Source organism: Psittacula echo (genome assembly GCF_963264785.1).
Source record: "Psittacula echo genome assembly, chromosome: 2".
Lineage (NCBI taxonomy): Eukaryota > Metazoa > Chordata > Aves > Psittaciformes > Psittacidae > Psittacula > Psittacula echo.
The window spans coordinates 153808045-153823207 of NC_137737.1; positions in this window are offsets into that span (position 1 = coordinate 153808045).

The window sequence follows — 15163 nt, forward strand, 5'->3', positions numbered from 1 at the left end:
CCAAAGTTATCTGAACTTACATTTTAATTAAGGCTCAAGTCAACGACGCATAAGCCAAAATGAAACTCATTTCCAGCTCCCATGATTGCTGGCATTACAGGACAAACAGATCAGTTTCCTGGCGTTAAGCAAATGGGAGTCTGCGTATACACAGGGAGAAATCACACTGAGTAAGAAACCTTGCTGCTGCCTACTCTCTCTGCAGTCATAGCCAAAAATGATTGAAAAGATTTCAGAAATAAAACTAACCTCAGTGTATTTCTTCAGTCGAGTGTTTTCATAGAAATTGCTCTTCCTGTCTTTGAAGACAATGTTTGCTAACCTTTTCTCTGTATAAAGTTTCTTTTTTTAATGTTGTAGAGAACAAAATATTGATGTTCTTGTGACAGAAGGCAAAAAGAACATAAAAATCTCCTGTTTTCTTGAAGAGATGCTTTCCCAAGCCTTTCTAGAGGAAATCTGAGTAGTTTGTCCATTTATCAGCCTGTCAACACACCCTTTGTGTTCTGATTGTGCCATCTGTAGTTTTGGGGTTTTACAGTTGTCGGTATTCCAAAGACTGAGTTTTGCAATTAATGTGGAGAAGGAAAGTACTCTGTAACATGTGAACCCTGGATTAGCACAGCTGAAGAGGAGGGAACACTTGAAATAAATGATATTCAAGAATTTATTCCAAAAGACAAACATCTTACAGGTTCTCCTGTTTCTTTCTAAACACCACATTAACAGGCAGTGTTTGAATGTAATTATGTCAAGAAAAAATCAGCACAGTGAAGCACTGAAAGCTGTGATCCATAACTGTAAATTATTCTTTCTATGTTGATTCAGATGTCAGTGTTGTAGATTTTTTACTATATGCAAACAGTGAATTTAGTGCTGGACATGTATGCGTCTGAGGGTTCTTTTCACATGGGCTGTGGTGTAGTGTTTTTTTCTTTTCTGGTTTTGTCTAACTTGGGAAAATACTAGTGGGTCCGCTTGGGAATTATGAAGACACTACTTGGCTTTTAAAAGCTTACAATACCTGTATGAGCTGCCAACAAAACAAGATGCAGCTTGCGATGCTGAGGATCACTGCATCACCATTTCAAAGCTCAATGCACCCTGCTTATTTGCTCCTGCTTCTGGTTCCCAGGATTAACTGCTCAAGGTAGATGGTTTATCAAAATCAGAGTACCTTCCTAGCACCAAATCCAGTAACAGAATTAGGGAGGTTTGAGGAACTTTGTCTGAGATCAGAGGAGGGACTCCTTCAGTGGCAGAGCTGACTTAGAATACCCCAGATGTAGACCATGGCCCTAGCTTTGATGGCAACTTGTCACCTGTCCTCACTTTCTGAATCTCATGTTTTGCAAATACTGCAAGTATTTTTGCTCAGGAAGGGACACTGTTCAATGTAAGTTTGCCACATGCTCCTCTGTACAGGGACAGTTGGAAGCTATACTTTTTTTACAAACTTTCCAGTACCCAGGTGTTTTTACTCCAATTTTTGGTGACAAAACGGGATATTTAATTCCCATTTTCAGTCTCAAACCTAGACACTGGCAGACACAGACATAAGTTACCCCCATTCCCCAGCCATTTCACCTCACACCCACTGTATTTGCTTCAAGGAATAAATCAGAAGAAATCTTACTTCTCTCATTTGTGTGTGCACAAACACACCATGCTACTAATGATTGTCCCATGTAGAAGACAGGGGCCTTCTCTTGCATCAGGAATTCTATTCACTCAGATTGTATCTAGACCTGTGGATTTAAAAGCTTAAACTCTCCTGATGTTCTAGCTAGGGCACTCTGATATTTTGTGGTCTTTCCATATATGAAATTAGTTTTGTAAGCTACTCTGGAGCTAAGAAATTAAGATCTCAAACTAAGACTCTTCAAATTTGCTCTTCAATGCAAAGATCATGTAATCCAGTATTTTGTTTGCAACTCAGTTCTTTTATATTGTTTTCATGCACTTACTTAGAAATTTGGGACTGGGTTTTGGATGAAGGCAACTATTGGCTGGGTGTTATTATTGAACCAACATGGCCTGAGATGGAAAAGATTTCTTTGGTCATCTGTCCCTTCTCATTGCCAGGTCAGGATTAGTCTTCATTATTATACATTTGGCTAAGGTTTTGTCCTGTTTGGCTTTCTTCCTGCCAGACCATGAGCTTTGAGAATTTTTTCCTGGGAGATGATTATTCAGGCTAATAAAGCTGTAAAATTAAATTAAAACAGAAGCTGTTCCATTGTGAAATATTATGCTTCCCATGTATGTTCATGTGCCTACTGGCTCAAGCCATAGGTGCTTAGATTCTCTTTCTTCTCCTTTTTGGAAGTGCATTTATTTATAAAACATAGCAAATATCCAGATGTCCCTCAGTGTGAGTGCTGCAGATCCTGCCTCACCAATCTGGGCAGTGCTTCATGAGTTAGAATGAGAGCAGCACCAAGGTCCCACAGGCTTCTGCTGATCTCATAGAAATATTGCTGCCTGGAAGAACAAGCCAACGGTTCGGAGCCAGCTCACCAGGTCACCATTTCGGGTTCAGTTGGAGAGGATACAGGTACTATCACCTTGACAGCTTTTTGGCAAACAGACCAGCTACAGAATGAGCTGATGGACTCGGGCCACTCCAAAGAGGTGCACAAAACCATACACAAACCTAATCCAATACAGAATACACCTGGCAAGCTGTGCATGCCCTGAAAATGCTATTTTCATACCCAACAACTAAAGCTGATAGCCCCTTTCTTATTTTAGACTAGCAAGCTCAGGGCAAGATAATGAAAACTATGAAGACAAGACATCATCCAAGGAAGAGAAGCATGGACATTGCTGGAGAAGCCAGAAAGAACTGATGCCACTTTCCAGCCCAGTTGTTTCTGGAAGAAACTGGGATAGAGCAGCCAAGGGTAAATCCTGCAGATGAAGACAAACCAAGCAAACATGGTTTTCATGGAATTTTTCTACAGGCTGTATTCATACCGTCAGGATCCCAGGGACACCTACCTTTACAGTGAATAACATCAAATATCATTTTTCCACAGCCTTGACAGGAAAGATAAAATTCATAAAAGGTGAGTTATTAAAAGCAGCGTTGTCTAAGCTGAAATAAACCAACTATTTAAGGAACAGAAGGACCAAGGGATTAAAGCAAAGAAACTGGATGTTCTGTAATTGTGCTGAGCATGAACAGTGCTCCACAGCATGTCCCTGAGCTCACGGAACCAAAGGCACTCAGGACTTAAGTAGAGCACTCAGGACATTGAAGGAGCAGGCTCTAAATGTGTTCTTTATTATGGTGATAGACTCAAAAGAAGGTACAGAAGGGAGTATATCTTTTTTAAAATGCAGAACTTTGAAAAGGTGTGAATAGCTTCATCAACAAAACACAGGAATATTAATATTCATATATATATACTCACTTATAAAGCAATCGCTGGTGAGTCAAGTCAGTTATCTCCAGAGCAGGATGCAAGGACATTTTGTTTAATCAAGTCTTTTTAACTGGGTTATTAATTAGGTTCCACCAAAGCAAAGAAGCTCAGATAGGGGCACTGAGATCTGAATGAGTCAGTTCTGAAAGGATAAAGTATTGCAATTGATTTTTGTCTTACCTGAAGATGGCGTTTTATGTGGTTGGCTAAGTTAGCTCCCTAACACTGATGAAAAGAAGGGAATACCTGCAGGATAGAGGGGATTAAATTCAGATCTTTTATGAAACTTTTGAGGTTTGCTCATTGCTACCTGATATGCCACATTGTGCCAAAATTAATATTAGTGCACTAGCCGCATATTTAGCACAAAAAGATGAAGTGAATACCGAATCAAATAGATCAAGTGTGAAAGAGAAAAGTACATGAAACCCACAAGGCACTGCATTTCATACAAGTATTGCAGACTCCTACAGGAACGTATTTCCGTGTCTGTTTTGAATAAGTATATAAATAAATTAAATCCTTGTGATGATGTTTATACTTCATGGTATCTTGACACTAGGAATAATTATGCTTTAAGGAATTCAACAGGCCTTTTCCTTTCTTTTTTAAAGTACTGAAATGGAAGCTATTGATCCATATAAGCTTTACAACAAGGTTTTCAAAACTGGAGATTTAAAGAAAGATTCATTAATTTTTGCACAGGGATATAAACAAGTCATCAGATGCAAAAGTAACTTCTGTGTGCATTTGAAAGCAATTTGCCCAAATAAAGCTTTTGGGACTTCGTTTTAGGCTATGTACAAGAGGGAATTAATTGCTCAAAGCCAGATTCTGTATATGTGAACATCACATATGACTCAAACCAAGTGGAATTAAGGTGTCTGAACTAGGAAAAGCTGCTCTAGAATTGCCGCTTTCAACCATCCTGGAGATCCCTAAGATAAAATCCCATCTATCCCTCAGTTTAAATTGCTCTTCTCTTTTCAGACAGTATTAAAAAAAAAATAAAAAATATAAATAAAAGTATTTATTTAAATGCAGATTGTGATGATAGTTAGAAAGCCATATGCACTTAACTGCTTTCATTTATAAAAGTAAGAAAAAGATAGAATAATTGCTTTTGATCACTGACTGTGTCTCAAAGGTTTTGAAAGATGGAATGTCTGCGTTCACCTCGCAAGAGGGTGGGAAGGTCTTTGCTTCACCTGACTGATTTAGTGATATCCGGAAGAAAGATCTGAGTGAAGCTTACTCTTAAGAGAGATTTGAGAGCATTGTCTCTATGTTTATGCCTGCAGACCTTCACCTCTGACCTCTATAGTTTTGACTTTTCCATCACTGAAAGATCTCTATTCTGTAGCAGTCATGTAAAGGCCCTAACTTTCTTTTGGCCCTTGCTTAAGCTATTGAAGAAAGTACTGAAAAAAGAGGTTTCAAACCTAAAAGTATTGACAATCATAGAGTCATAGAACCATAGAATGGCTTGGGTTGGAAGGGGCCTTAAAGATCATCCAGTTCCAACCCCCTGCCATGGGCAGGGACACTTTCCACTAGAACAATCTAGACTAGAATCCTTCCAGCCAATTTGCTAAATTACCTGCTATGGGGAAGAGAAGGCATCAAGAGGGCAGAGAATCAAGCTCCAGAGCTGCAACCAATGCATCAAATTTAATCAAAAAGCTTAATCAAAAATCACAAGGCATCACTCCACTGACTTCACTGGGCACGGGATCAGACCACATCTGAAATAATGAACTAGCACTCCCAGGATAAATTGTCCTACTAGACCTTCCAGAATTTTTGTGGTACTTTAAGAGCACTAAGGGAAGGTGATCCAGAAAGCCTAGTAAGGAAAAGAATATCATTGCACAAGGAAAGATACACCAGAAGCACATCCATCAGTTGAGTATGGTTTAATTAGATGAAGCTCAAGATATATTGGCAGTCATTTAAAAGATAGTCTGCACACTGCGTGATGAGGAGGTGATTTACAAACCCATTGCTTGCACATGGTAATGCAAGAAAAAGAAAGGCATGTAAGCAAAGCTTTGTGGTGCATTTGGAAGTTTAAACAAGGCAAGTAATCTAACTTTGGATTAGAAATAATGATCCTGAGATAATCCTTATATCTGAAAAATGCAATACTCTTAGAAGAGGCTGAAATTTATAGATCTGTTATTTACTAATAAGAATGTAAGAGCTCTTGAATATTAAAGAGCTGAGAGAAGTTTGGAAATTAAACTGATCTTAGTTATATGAGAAGGGAAATATCTGTAAAAATAAATCAGTTTTATTATATCTTACATTTCTTGTGATATGATACAAGAATTGGGAAATGACTTCCCTAAAGGAAGTGGCATATAATTAGTAGGATATGATAGGAATTTAAATTACACAGGGCTACAGTGGCTTTCTTCCACAGACAGTGAAATTACTAGTGTGTATTGTGAAATGAATATAGGAACTTTTCTTAATTTCCTGAGCTTATTAACAAAAAAAAGGTTGGGGGGTGATTGAAAATAAAGAGAATTTTCTCAGGAATTTGCTTTTAAGTTTTAGGATCTGTCCGTTCCTGAGTTAGAAGAAAAAGATGCTCAGAAAAAGCAAGGGAGACTTATTAAAAAGAATTAGAGTTTATTTTTGAAACTGTGGATATTAATGAAAGGTCACGACATCAGTATGAATAATTCACTCCTAAGAGATCTGCCGTTTCATCTGCCATGAAAAGCCCCATTGCGCAGCCAAGTCTCTCCCAAATGTGCTCAACATATGGGACAACAGTTGAAAGTGCTCATAAAAATAATTCTATTGAAGAGATGGCCTTTTGGTACAGTGATCTACCATCACCGCTGTGATAGTGGGGTTTCATCCCCCATCTTGCAGAGATCAAATAGCCAGAACTTGTTAAGAAAAAGAATATCCTTCCAGACTCAGATATCTCAGTGCGATTAACATCTGAGTTTCTATTTCAATGGAGCACTTCAATTACAGAGGAATTTTATATGGGTTTTTTACCCACATTCTGGAGGGTTAGAAGGTCAGGGCTGTTTGATCAAAAAAAGAAGTTATGACAAAAGGTAATGTGAATGCTGTAGCCAAAGGCAGCTAAAATGGAGGTGTGATGCCACCCTTGGGCCATCTCCCTTACCTTTCTGGTTACAATGGAGATTAATTGTTCATCCCTGGGTTTTCAGAGAAGAAAGGTCTCTGGCAGAGGCAGGAAAGGTCTGAATGAAGGCAATTGAGAAAGAGAGTGAACTGCAGGAAGACAGTTCAGCTCAGTGAAATTCTTATAGAGAGAGATCTTTAGGCTCCCTGGCTCCATCACAATGCAAGCATACAGTAACACAGTGCCTCCTTTCTTCCGACTGTGACACAATGGCCGACTGTCAGCAGACAACTTTCCTATTTAGCAGCATATTTTTTGCTTCAGTTGTTTTTTTCTGACTAGTAGCCTGCAAACACAGCAGATGCTTATGTTATATAGCCATAAGCTTTCTAGCCATTAAGCGTGGTCTGTGACAACGTGCACACCACATCTTATTATACAACTACGTGTAATCCATCAAAGAACTCAGAAAAGTAGAACTCTTCAAAGTTTGCATAACTGAGTTAGAAACTCTGTCTGCTTTGTGGAATATGCACAGAAGGCAGTTAACTGAGCAGTTGAAAGCACACGATAAATTACATATGAATCAAAGCAGACGTGGATGTACAAAAGCAAACAACCTCCCTTCCCCCAAAAACAGAGATGCGGATTAGACTTGAAAGAAGTAGAGCATCCAGCAGTATGTTGTGGGTGATGGTATTGGATCTAAAGTATTGGAATTAATGTTCTTCGGGATAAAGGGGATTCAGCCATTTTTCATTATCATTAATCTCCCAAAAGCATGTCTAAGAGAAAAATAGCAGCCACTAACTAATTAGACATCTGCTTTAAAATGCCAGAATTCATGTTGTGGGTTTTTTCCTGTAGAATAAATACATGCGAAATGTGCCAGACAGCAGGGGCTGGAGATGGAAGCCCTATTTGCAGAGCGAATACAGTCCCATGTGTGTCTCTGCCAGGCCAGGATAGTTGTTTAGCCTTCCCCCAGTATGGCCCTTGCCAAAAGAAAAACCCAAACAAAACCAAAATTGATTCATTTTAGGATCCTCTCCTAAAAATAAAGTGTGGTCTAAAAGCCTTTTCAGAAAAGCAGCCAAAACTTGAGGTAGCACAAACATGTACAACGGCATTCATCTGCAAATGTAGAAGTGGCAGTGATACTCTAGAATCTGCTGCTTCCACAAGCCTGCTAATTCCCATCCACGTTATCCTCTAAAAGGCTGTTCCTTCTAAAGAAACACTGGGAAGCGCTGATTCTAGATGAACAGTTTCCAGACCTCTGCATTCACAGGCAACCACTATCTAGCAATCGCATTTCTTGAGAATGGGATACCTCACCTTATTTCTGCCTATCCTATACATCAAAAGCCTTAATCTCTCCATCCAACCAATCACATGCGAAGTTGTTGCTATAAAACACAAAAATCCCTGCTACTAGTCCTCTTTCATGCAAACATAAGCACAAAACTGCACAAAACAGACTGTAAAGTCATCTGTTTCTACTCTATCACAACAGCATGGCTATTGCCTGTCTCAAGGAGTTTGCTGTTTGAGAGTCATACCTAGGATCTAAGGGTGACACCTCTGATGTAAGGGTGAGAAATGCACACCTAATTAACGTGTATTGTTTAGGCTGTACTACACCAACATAAGAATTATCATCTCACTATACAGAATGATCTGTATTTGTGTATATAATGTATCTATATTTTTATACATATATTTAAACAAATTTGGAAATGTATCTGAAAATTAGGGGGAGATGATATTTTTTTGAGCCTAGACAACATAAAAGAATCATTGGGTTAATTAATATTCTCCAAAAGTCATTAGTATCACCTCCAATAACCTGTGAGCTATTCATTTATTTGTATGCCAAAGTTGTTGGATGATTTCAAGAAGCTGCAATGAAAAAAGTTAGAGAAATCATTTATGAGAACAAAACTTGAAATATAAGCTTCATACTCATGAGGCAACATGAATCAAAGCCTGATAAATACCAGTTTGATTCTGCAAGGTCTTAATTGTCCCCAAGTCTGTGTCGGTTCTGCAGGATCTGCTGCGCATCTTGCAGAACCAAAATCCTCTTGAAAAGCATGATTACCCAGGGACTGATTTTGCCATCCTTGTTGCTGATTTCAGTGGTACTGTTTGTGAAGTGAGGTGCTGGTGTGAATGAGCTACTTATGCTGCTTGTTTTAGATAAAGGAACACCTGAAAGAGACTCGGGCATAATTTTGCATTAAAGTTGTTTGCTTGCACCATGGAAACAGCTCTAAAGATCATCTCTAGTAGGCAATCTCATCTTTATAGAAACAGCTCGAAGGTATCTTTCTGCAATCCACATTGTAATTATCTTTGATCTTTATTTTCTTTTTCCCTGGAGTGGGTTGCCAAAGACAGATATACCTGTTCAGATATGCTAAGAAAAACACAACTTGGAGGTGGCTACTTATCTCTCTGAATGCAATGCTGGTAGGACAACACATTGAAAACCACTGATTGCCCTACTTTCCCAATTCTTCAAAATGACTAAAAGCCTTATCAATGACAAACTACTAAGCTTGGCCTTAAAATTAGTTAGATGAAAATAAGAAACATCCTTACAAACCTTGCTCCACAATACTGTTTTTCAACCAATGGGAGGCACAATTTTGCCACAAGCAGCATAAATATAATGGGATAATTTGCTGTAATTTTCATCTTTATCTATTCATCTTGAAATGAAAACCAAAAGTAAATCCAGCATTGCATCACAAATTTAGTGGCTGCAAAAACTTCTTGCACCAATGACTTTGATTCTCACAGACAAGTATTGAACAGAACTGTTTGATCAGTTAGTTTGATCCTATTCTACCATTAGAACTATTCTATGATTAGGCACCTTTCACTCTTTCACTTTTGTGCTGAGCCCACTAAGTTGCCTAAGGAGTAACTTCCATGAAATTTCCCATTCTTGATCTGAAGCCATTACAGCTTTGCAATCATTCCCTGTGGCCAACTGGCATTGCTGATCAAAGTTTATTTCCACTATGGATTTCTTTGACACCAGATTCCAGCTATTAGGATATCTAAGGGGAATCACAAACTAGATGATGGGGACAGAAATATTACCGTCACACTTCCACTCCGTCACATCAAAAATGGGTACATGTACCAAATATGCTTGTGAAAGTTGGCTTTTTAGAGTAGCTGTGCTTTGCCTGATGCTGTGAAGAACAGCAGCCTTCCAAGGGAAATATCACTGCAAAATCCTCCCCAGGGTAGCACTGTGGTCACTTCAACAGAGATGGTGGAGAAGCAACCCAACGTAGAAGCATGGAGTGCCAGAAAATATCTCTCCAAACCAATCCAAAATGACAGCAAACCTCACTCAAGCCCCTGAGATCGGCTGAGCCTCACTTTAAGCCCACTGATTTCAATTAGTGCCCTGGAACTGATTTCTCTCTGCTCTCCAGAGCCTTGCTGGTTTATTGGCCCCCTCTCCTTTGACCACGTTTTTTCCTGGCTGCAGGCCAGAGGGAACATTAAGCATCTGAATTTCTGAATTTAATTATACTATTTAAATAATGATACGAAGCATTGGTTCCATTTACTCACAATGGCACAAACCAGCTCTAACTATAAAACACCTAGGGCACTTCCTGTCTCACCGCTCTCTGTTTAATCACCTTCTGTCAATTAGAAAAATCCCTAAAAGGCTGGTCTGCTTTATACCATTAGAGAAACTGAATACCCCAGGCATTACAGCAGCTTTTATGTAGTGATTTATGACCTGGAGAGAAAGATTTGCTTGAAATGAAATAGATGGTATATTTGAATCTTTATATTTCACACCTACAACTCAAACTGAAACTGCTTGGGTACAGGCACAGTCTGACCTGAGCTTATAAACACTGCATTTATAAACTCTCTTTGCTGGTTTGCCTGCACAAAAAGGACTCTAAGGTGGGGATATGAGGGTCATTGCACAGAAATTAATATGTAGAGGACTCAGAGCATGTCTGATGAAGGGCAGTTCTGTGTTTCACAGTCATACCTTCCCCCTTGCCGCTGTCAGCATCTTGCTTTCTGTGCATTGCCAGTGCACATGCATCTGGGGAAGCAGAAAGACCCTGCCTCACGTGGATAACACACAGAAGAGTTTGGTTTGACCTTTCTGCCCCTGAAGTCCATGGCAAAGAACTCTTTGATATGGACACTGCAGGATTAGATTTGTATTTTCTCCATGTACCAGTGCTGCCAGAGAGATGTTGTGAGGAAAAGGAAGCATGGGGACTAGAACGGGAAAGCAGATACAAATCTATTTACATTTATGGCTTTCCTTTCTTAGGACTGAAATCACAGGGTTTCTAGCCCAAGTTTCCCATACTGACTTGCCCAAGCAATCCCTTTCTTGTTCTCTGTGCCACATTTGCTCAGTCGCTTTCCAAGGGGAGGATAATTTTGCAGCTTCTTTGAACTGATTAAGAGCAGCTTTACATTAATAACAGTGTCCTCTTGACAGCTCTTAATGCTGATCTGCTATGCTGCCGCAGCTATGGTCCCAACACCTTATCCGGCATCCATAAGCAGTGGAGCTGCAAATCCCCACTGAGGCCAAGAAACATCCCATCCCCTGTGCCCTGGCTGGTCCTACCAGCCCAGCAGAAGACAGGTCTCTTCCCTTATCCTTCATGGTTGCTAATAAAGTCACAGCTAGGCTGATGCTGCCCTGACAGCCCAGCACAGGGCTCATTGCACCCACCTAAGAGAGAGTTTTCTTCCCTGCTTACTATTCCATCCACCACCTATGAGCATTTGCTTCCACAGAGCTTCACAATCAATCTGATTTGCTCATCTGCCTCCCAGGGAGAGATTTACTCACTGCAGATATCTCTCCTTTCTGTCCTTACCTCCTCCAAGATCCATTAGTGTCTCCTGTCACTCAGGGAATGTGCTATCAAGATGCAGACTGATTAAGATCTCGTTTGGCTTTCCTTGCAACCACCCTCATGCTTTTATTCAATCCTTTGGGACATCTGCAAGTTTGCTCTTAGCCTTAAGGGTTCCTTCTACCTGTGCTCCTTTTGACTCAGCAGTGGGAACAGAGGGGGCTATGGAGCTGTTTGAGTTTGGTCATATCCCCCCTTTTCAGAAGCTTCACTCCCAACACGAGGACAAGGAAATTCTTATCAGATCCAACTGCTCATTTTTCTGTTAAAAATGCCTTAGCAGACCCTCTCTGAAACATGTTCAGTTATGTCAGTCTCTTGCAGGTTATTCACCAGCCCTTATCCTTTTTCCTGAGTTTCTTTGTTATCTAAGACACCATTTACTGGAATTACACTTTTATCTCTAAGATGAAACAGGCTTTCCTAGATTTGCCTTTTTGGGGTCGTCATATCTTCATCACAGCTCCGGAATAAGCCATGGAGTCAAAGTGCTGAAATCATGTCTAAATTTCATATACCACATTATAGCTCAGGTGCCAAAAATACCTTCTTACTGATATGGTATTTTCTTCCTCTGACCCTGGACTCACACCTTCCTTTTCACTAGTTGGTGACTTGTTCTCACATCAGGAAGATTTGAAGCTAATAAAGTCATCTATGGTGTGATTTTTTCCCTATATAACTGCTTGCATTTGCAAAGAGATTTTTAATTCTTAAAGATAAATATTAGTAGAAAGGTGGTGGGGAAAGCCATAATCTCAGTTTGCTTGATAGCTTTATTCACCTCCTTATGTACCTACTTCTTAAAACTAACAACTCTTATTTAAAACTATAGCTTCATATTGATGTTGTCATTCGTTTTACACGATTACTTTTAGAGCAAAGAGGGTGTAAAATATTCCCATTTTACTTGAGGTCATTTTATATTCCTTTACCACTCAGATGTGAATGGCCATACCAGGAACGCTGTCTGGAGAATCACAGGCAAATGCCCGCTCCACCTCCTGCTTCCCAGGGCAGCTCTCCAACCTGAATTGATGGAGGGCTGGGATGTGAACAAGCCCTTCATCTCAATGGAGCCTTGAATCTTAAGATTAATATAGGTGGAGGAAAAAGACCTTTCCCCAAAAGGCTTAGGCATGCTCACATCATTTGTGAATGCAATTACTGTAAAGGTATGTTCCACTCAGTATAATGTCATTTGCATGAGCAAGTGGTCTATATTTAGTTTAAAAAAGAGACTGTTTATTGAGTTTAATATGAGGCTCAAACTTTACAGACGAAGGCTACAGACCATGGTTAAAAGTCGTAATTGTTCTTTTTCTCTGAGTCTGTTTGACATCGCTGCATACTCTGTTTGGGCAAATGAAGAAAATCACAGGGCTCCAATTCCGTGGGGCAACCTGCAGTGTGTGAGTTAAAGCTGCAGACTGCAATTTTTCATAAGGTTCTTTGCTGGAAAACTTCTCCAGAATATAAAATAGCAGAAAACATCGGGCTGGTGTATTAGCTTTGAAAAATAGAAGGCACAGACACAGCAAATGAAAACTGGAATATGTGTGTTACGTGCAAGGCCTCCAGAGGAAAAGGCATGGAGGACTGCTGGGAATCAAATGAGGCTGGGGAAAGACCTCAAAGAAATTTTGCTTTTGGAAGGAGGGGATGGAGACATAAATTGAGGAAACTTCCATTTTATTCAGGGAAAATTACATTTTTTCTCTTTCATCTCTCATGTTTTCCTCTCAGTCCCACTTGTTTTCATTCCCTCTGGCCTGTGAGATTATATATTGAATAGTAATTGGCGTAAGGTCCTCTTTTCTCTTACACTAAATGGATGGGTTTGGTTGGAGCAGAAGCTTCCACGTATGCTGCCGTATGGGCTTTCTCTGCTGGAGAAATTTGCTCCTTTGGCTGGTTACAGAGAGGGCTTACAACTAAGACATAAGTGGGATTTTATCTTTAAGTAAGATTCATTTTTAAATAAGTTTCTTGTTTTTTTCTTACATTACAAAAAGGACAAACTGATTTGTTTCTAAAAGGAAAGGCTTTTTATTATTCTTGCTATTTCAAATTCATTTCTTGGAAGTTCACAAATTTCATCTGAGGTTACTTTTATGTTCAGATAGAGCCCCTGGATTTTATACTGTAAGTGGAAGAGATAAGCTAGAGTAGCAGGCACAGCAACATGGAAAGCCAGAATAAAAGCAAAAGGCTATGGAGGCTGCATTCATAAAACAAAATGAAGCAATAAACTAAGAGGAAGCATTCTCTGAAGCTGGTTATTTCATTTCTGATGGCATCAGCTCCACAAAACAGCCAAATAATGTAGACAGATGTAATCTTTTGCTCCATAAGGTTTGTCAGATAATAAATATAAGTACTGCCATCCTCCCTGGAATTGTTGGCTTTATTTGAGGTACTTGGAAAAGAAATGCCCTCCCTGAGAAATATTTAAAACAGAAGCAATATTCTATTGTACAGATACTCATAATAATCTCTTTGTTTCTCAGTTTTTCAGGGCACTCTAGTGACTAGTGAATTTTGCTTTAATTCAGTAAAAAGGAATCTCTCATCTGGAAGGAGAAAAGACCTGATACCATAGATGGAAGGTGTTCTACTGCATGCTTTTGATGTGGACCATTGCAGTTTATCCAAATTCAAAGTTCAAAACTAGATGCCTGGTTTTATCTGGCCATTTGTTAAGTGACTTGCGTCACTTTTTGGGCTAACTCTGTTATGCCTGAGGGGCAGAACTGCTGATAACATTTCTATAATGGGAATCATTTAAAACTGTAATGGAACTACTCAGAAATGCTTGTGTCAGGCTGCTGTGTTCCTTGATAATGGGGACTGAGACTTAGGAGTCAAAGAGGCTAGGACAGGTCTGAGCATGCACCTCACCACAAGGGCTACTGTGATGTCCTGCGATTATGGGAGTTTGCACAGATTGGCAAGCAGACAGTGGGCATCTAAGTGGAAAGTAATGTATGGTTAAATGATTTCACATCATAGAATCATGGAATGTTTGGGTTGGAAGAGACCTTAAACCCCACCTGGTTCCAAACCCCCGCCACGGGCAAGGACACCTTCCACTAGACCAGGTTGTTCCAAGCCCTGTCCAACCTGGCCTTGAACACTGCCAGGGATGGGGCAGCCACAGCTTCCCTGGGCAACCTGTGCCAGTGTCTCATCATTCTCTTAGTGAGGAATTTCTTCCTAGTGTCTAATCTAAAGCTACCCTCATCATATGTTAAGAAGGGATGGGGTCTTCTGGCCAGCCAAATACTCTAGAAACTAAGATAATTGATGGTCCTGAGCGTAACATAATTCTTCAAGTTGTAATATGCCCCTCCAGTCACAAGTAGGTGCCTTCTGCTATTGTTTTCTAATTGTCATATAGAGATACCCCATATAAAGTACATATAATCACACTCTGGAAAGTTGAATGCTTCAATATATGCATGTTTGAAAAGAGCATCCAGGGTGTGGATGCATCTGAATTCTCCAAGTACATGGAGAGAGGATTTAACTGTAAAGGGCTTGAAAAAGACAACCTGCCAAAGATTAATCTGTGTAAATGTTTAATTTAGACGGGAAGAACCATTATTTGCTGCAAGGGAAATCTTGCTTTGTTTGGCACTAAAGAAAAAAAAAATAAAATAAGAATGTATTGCAGGTCAATGAAG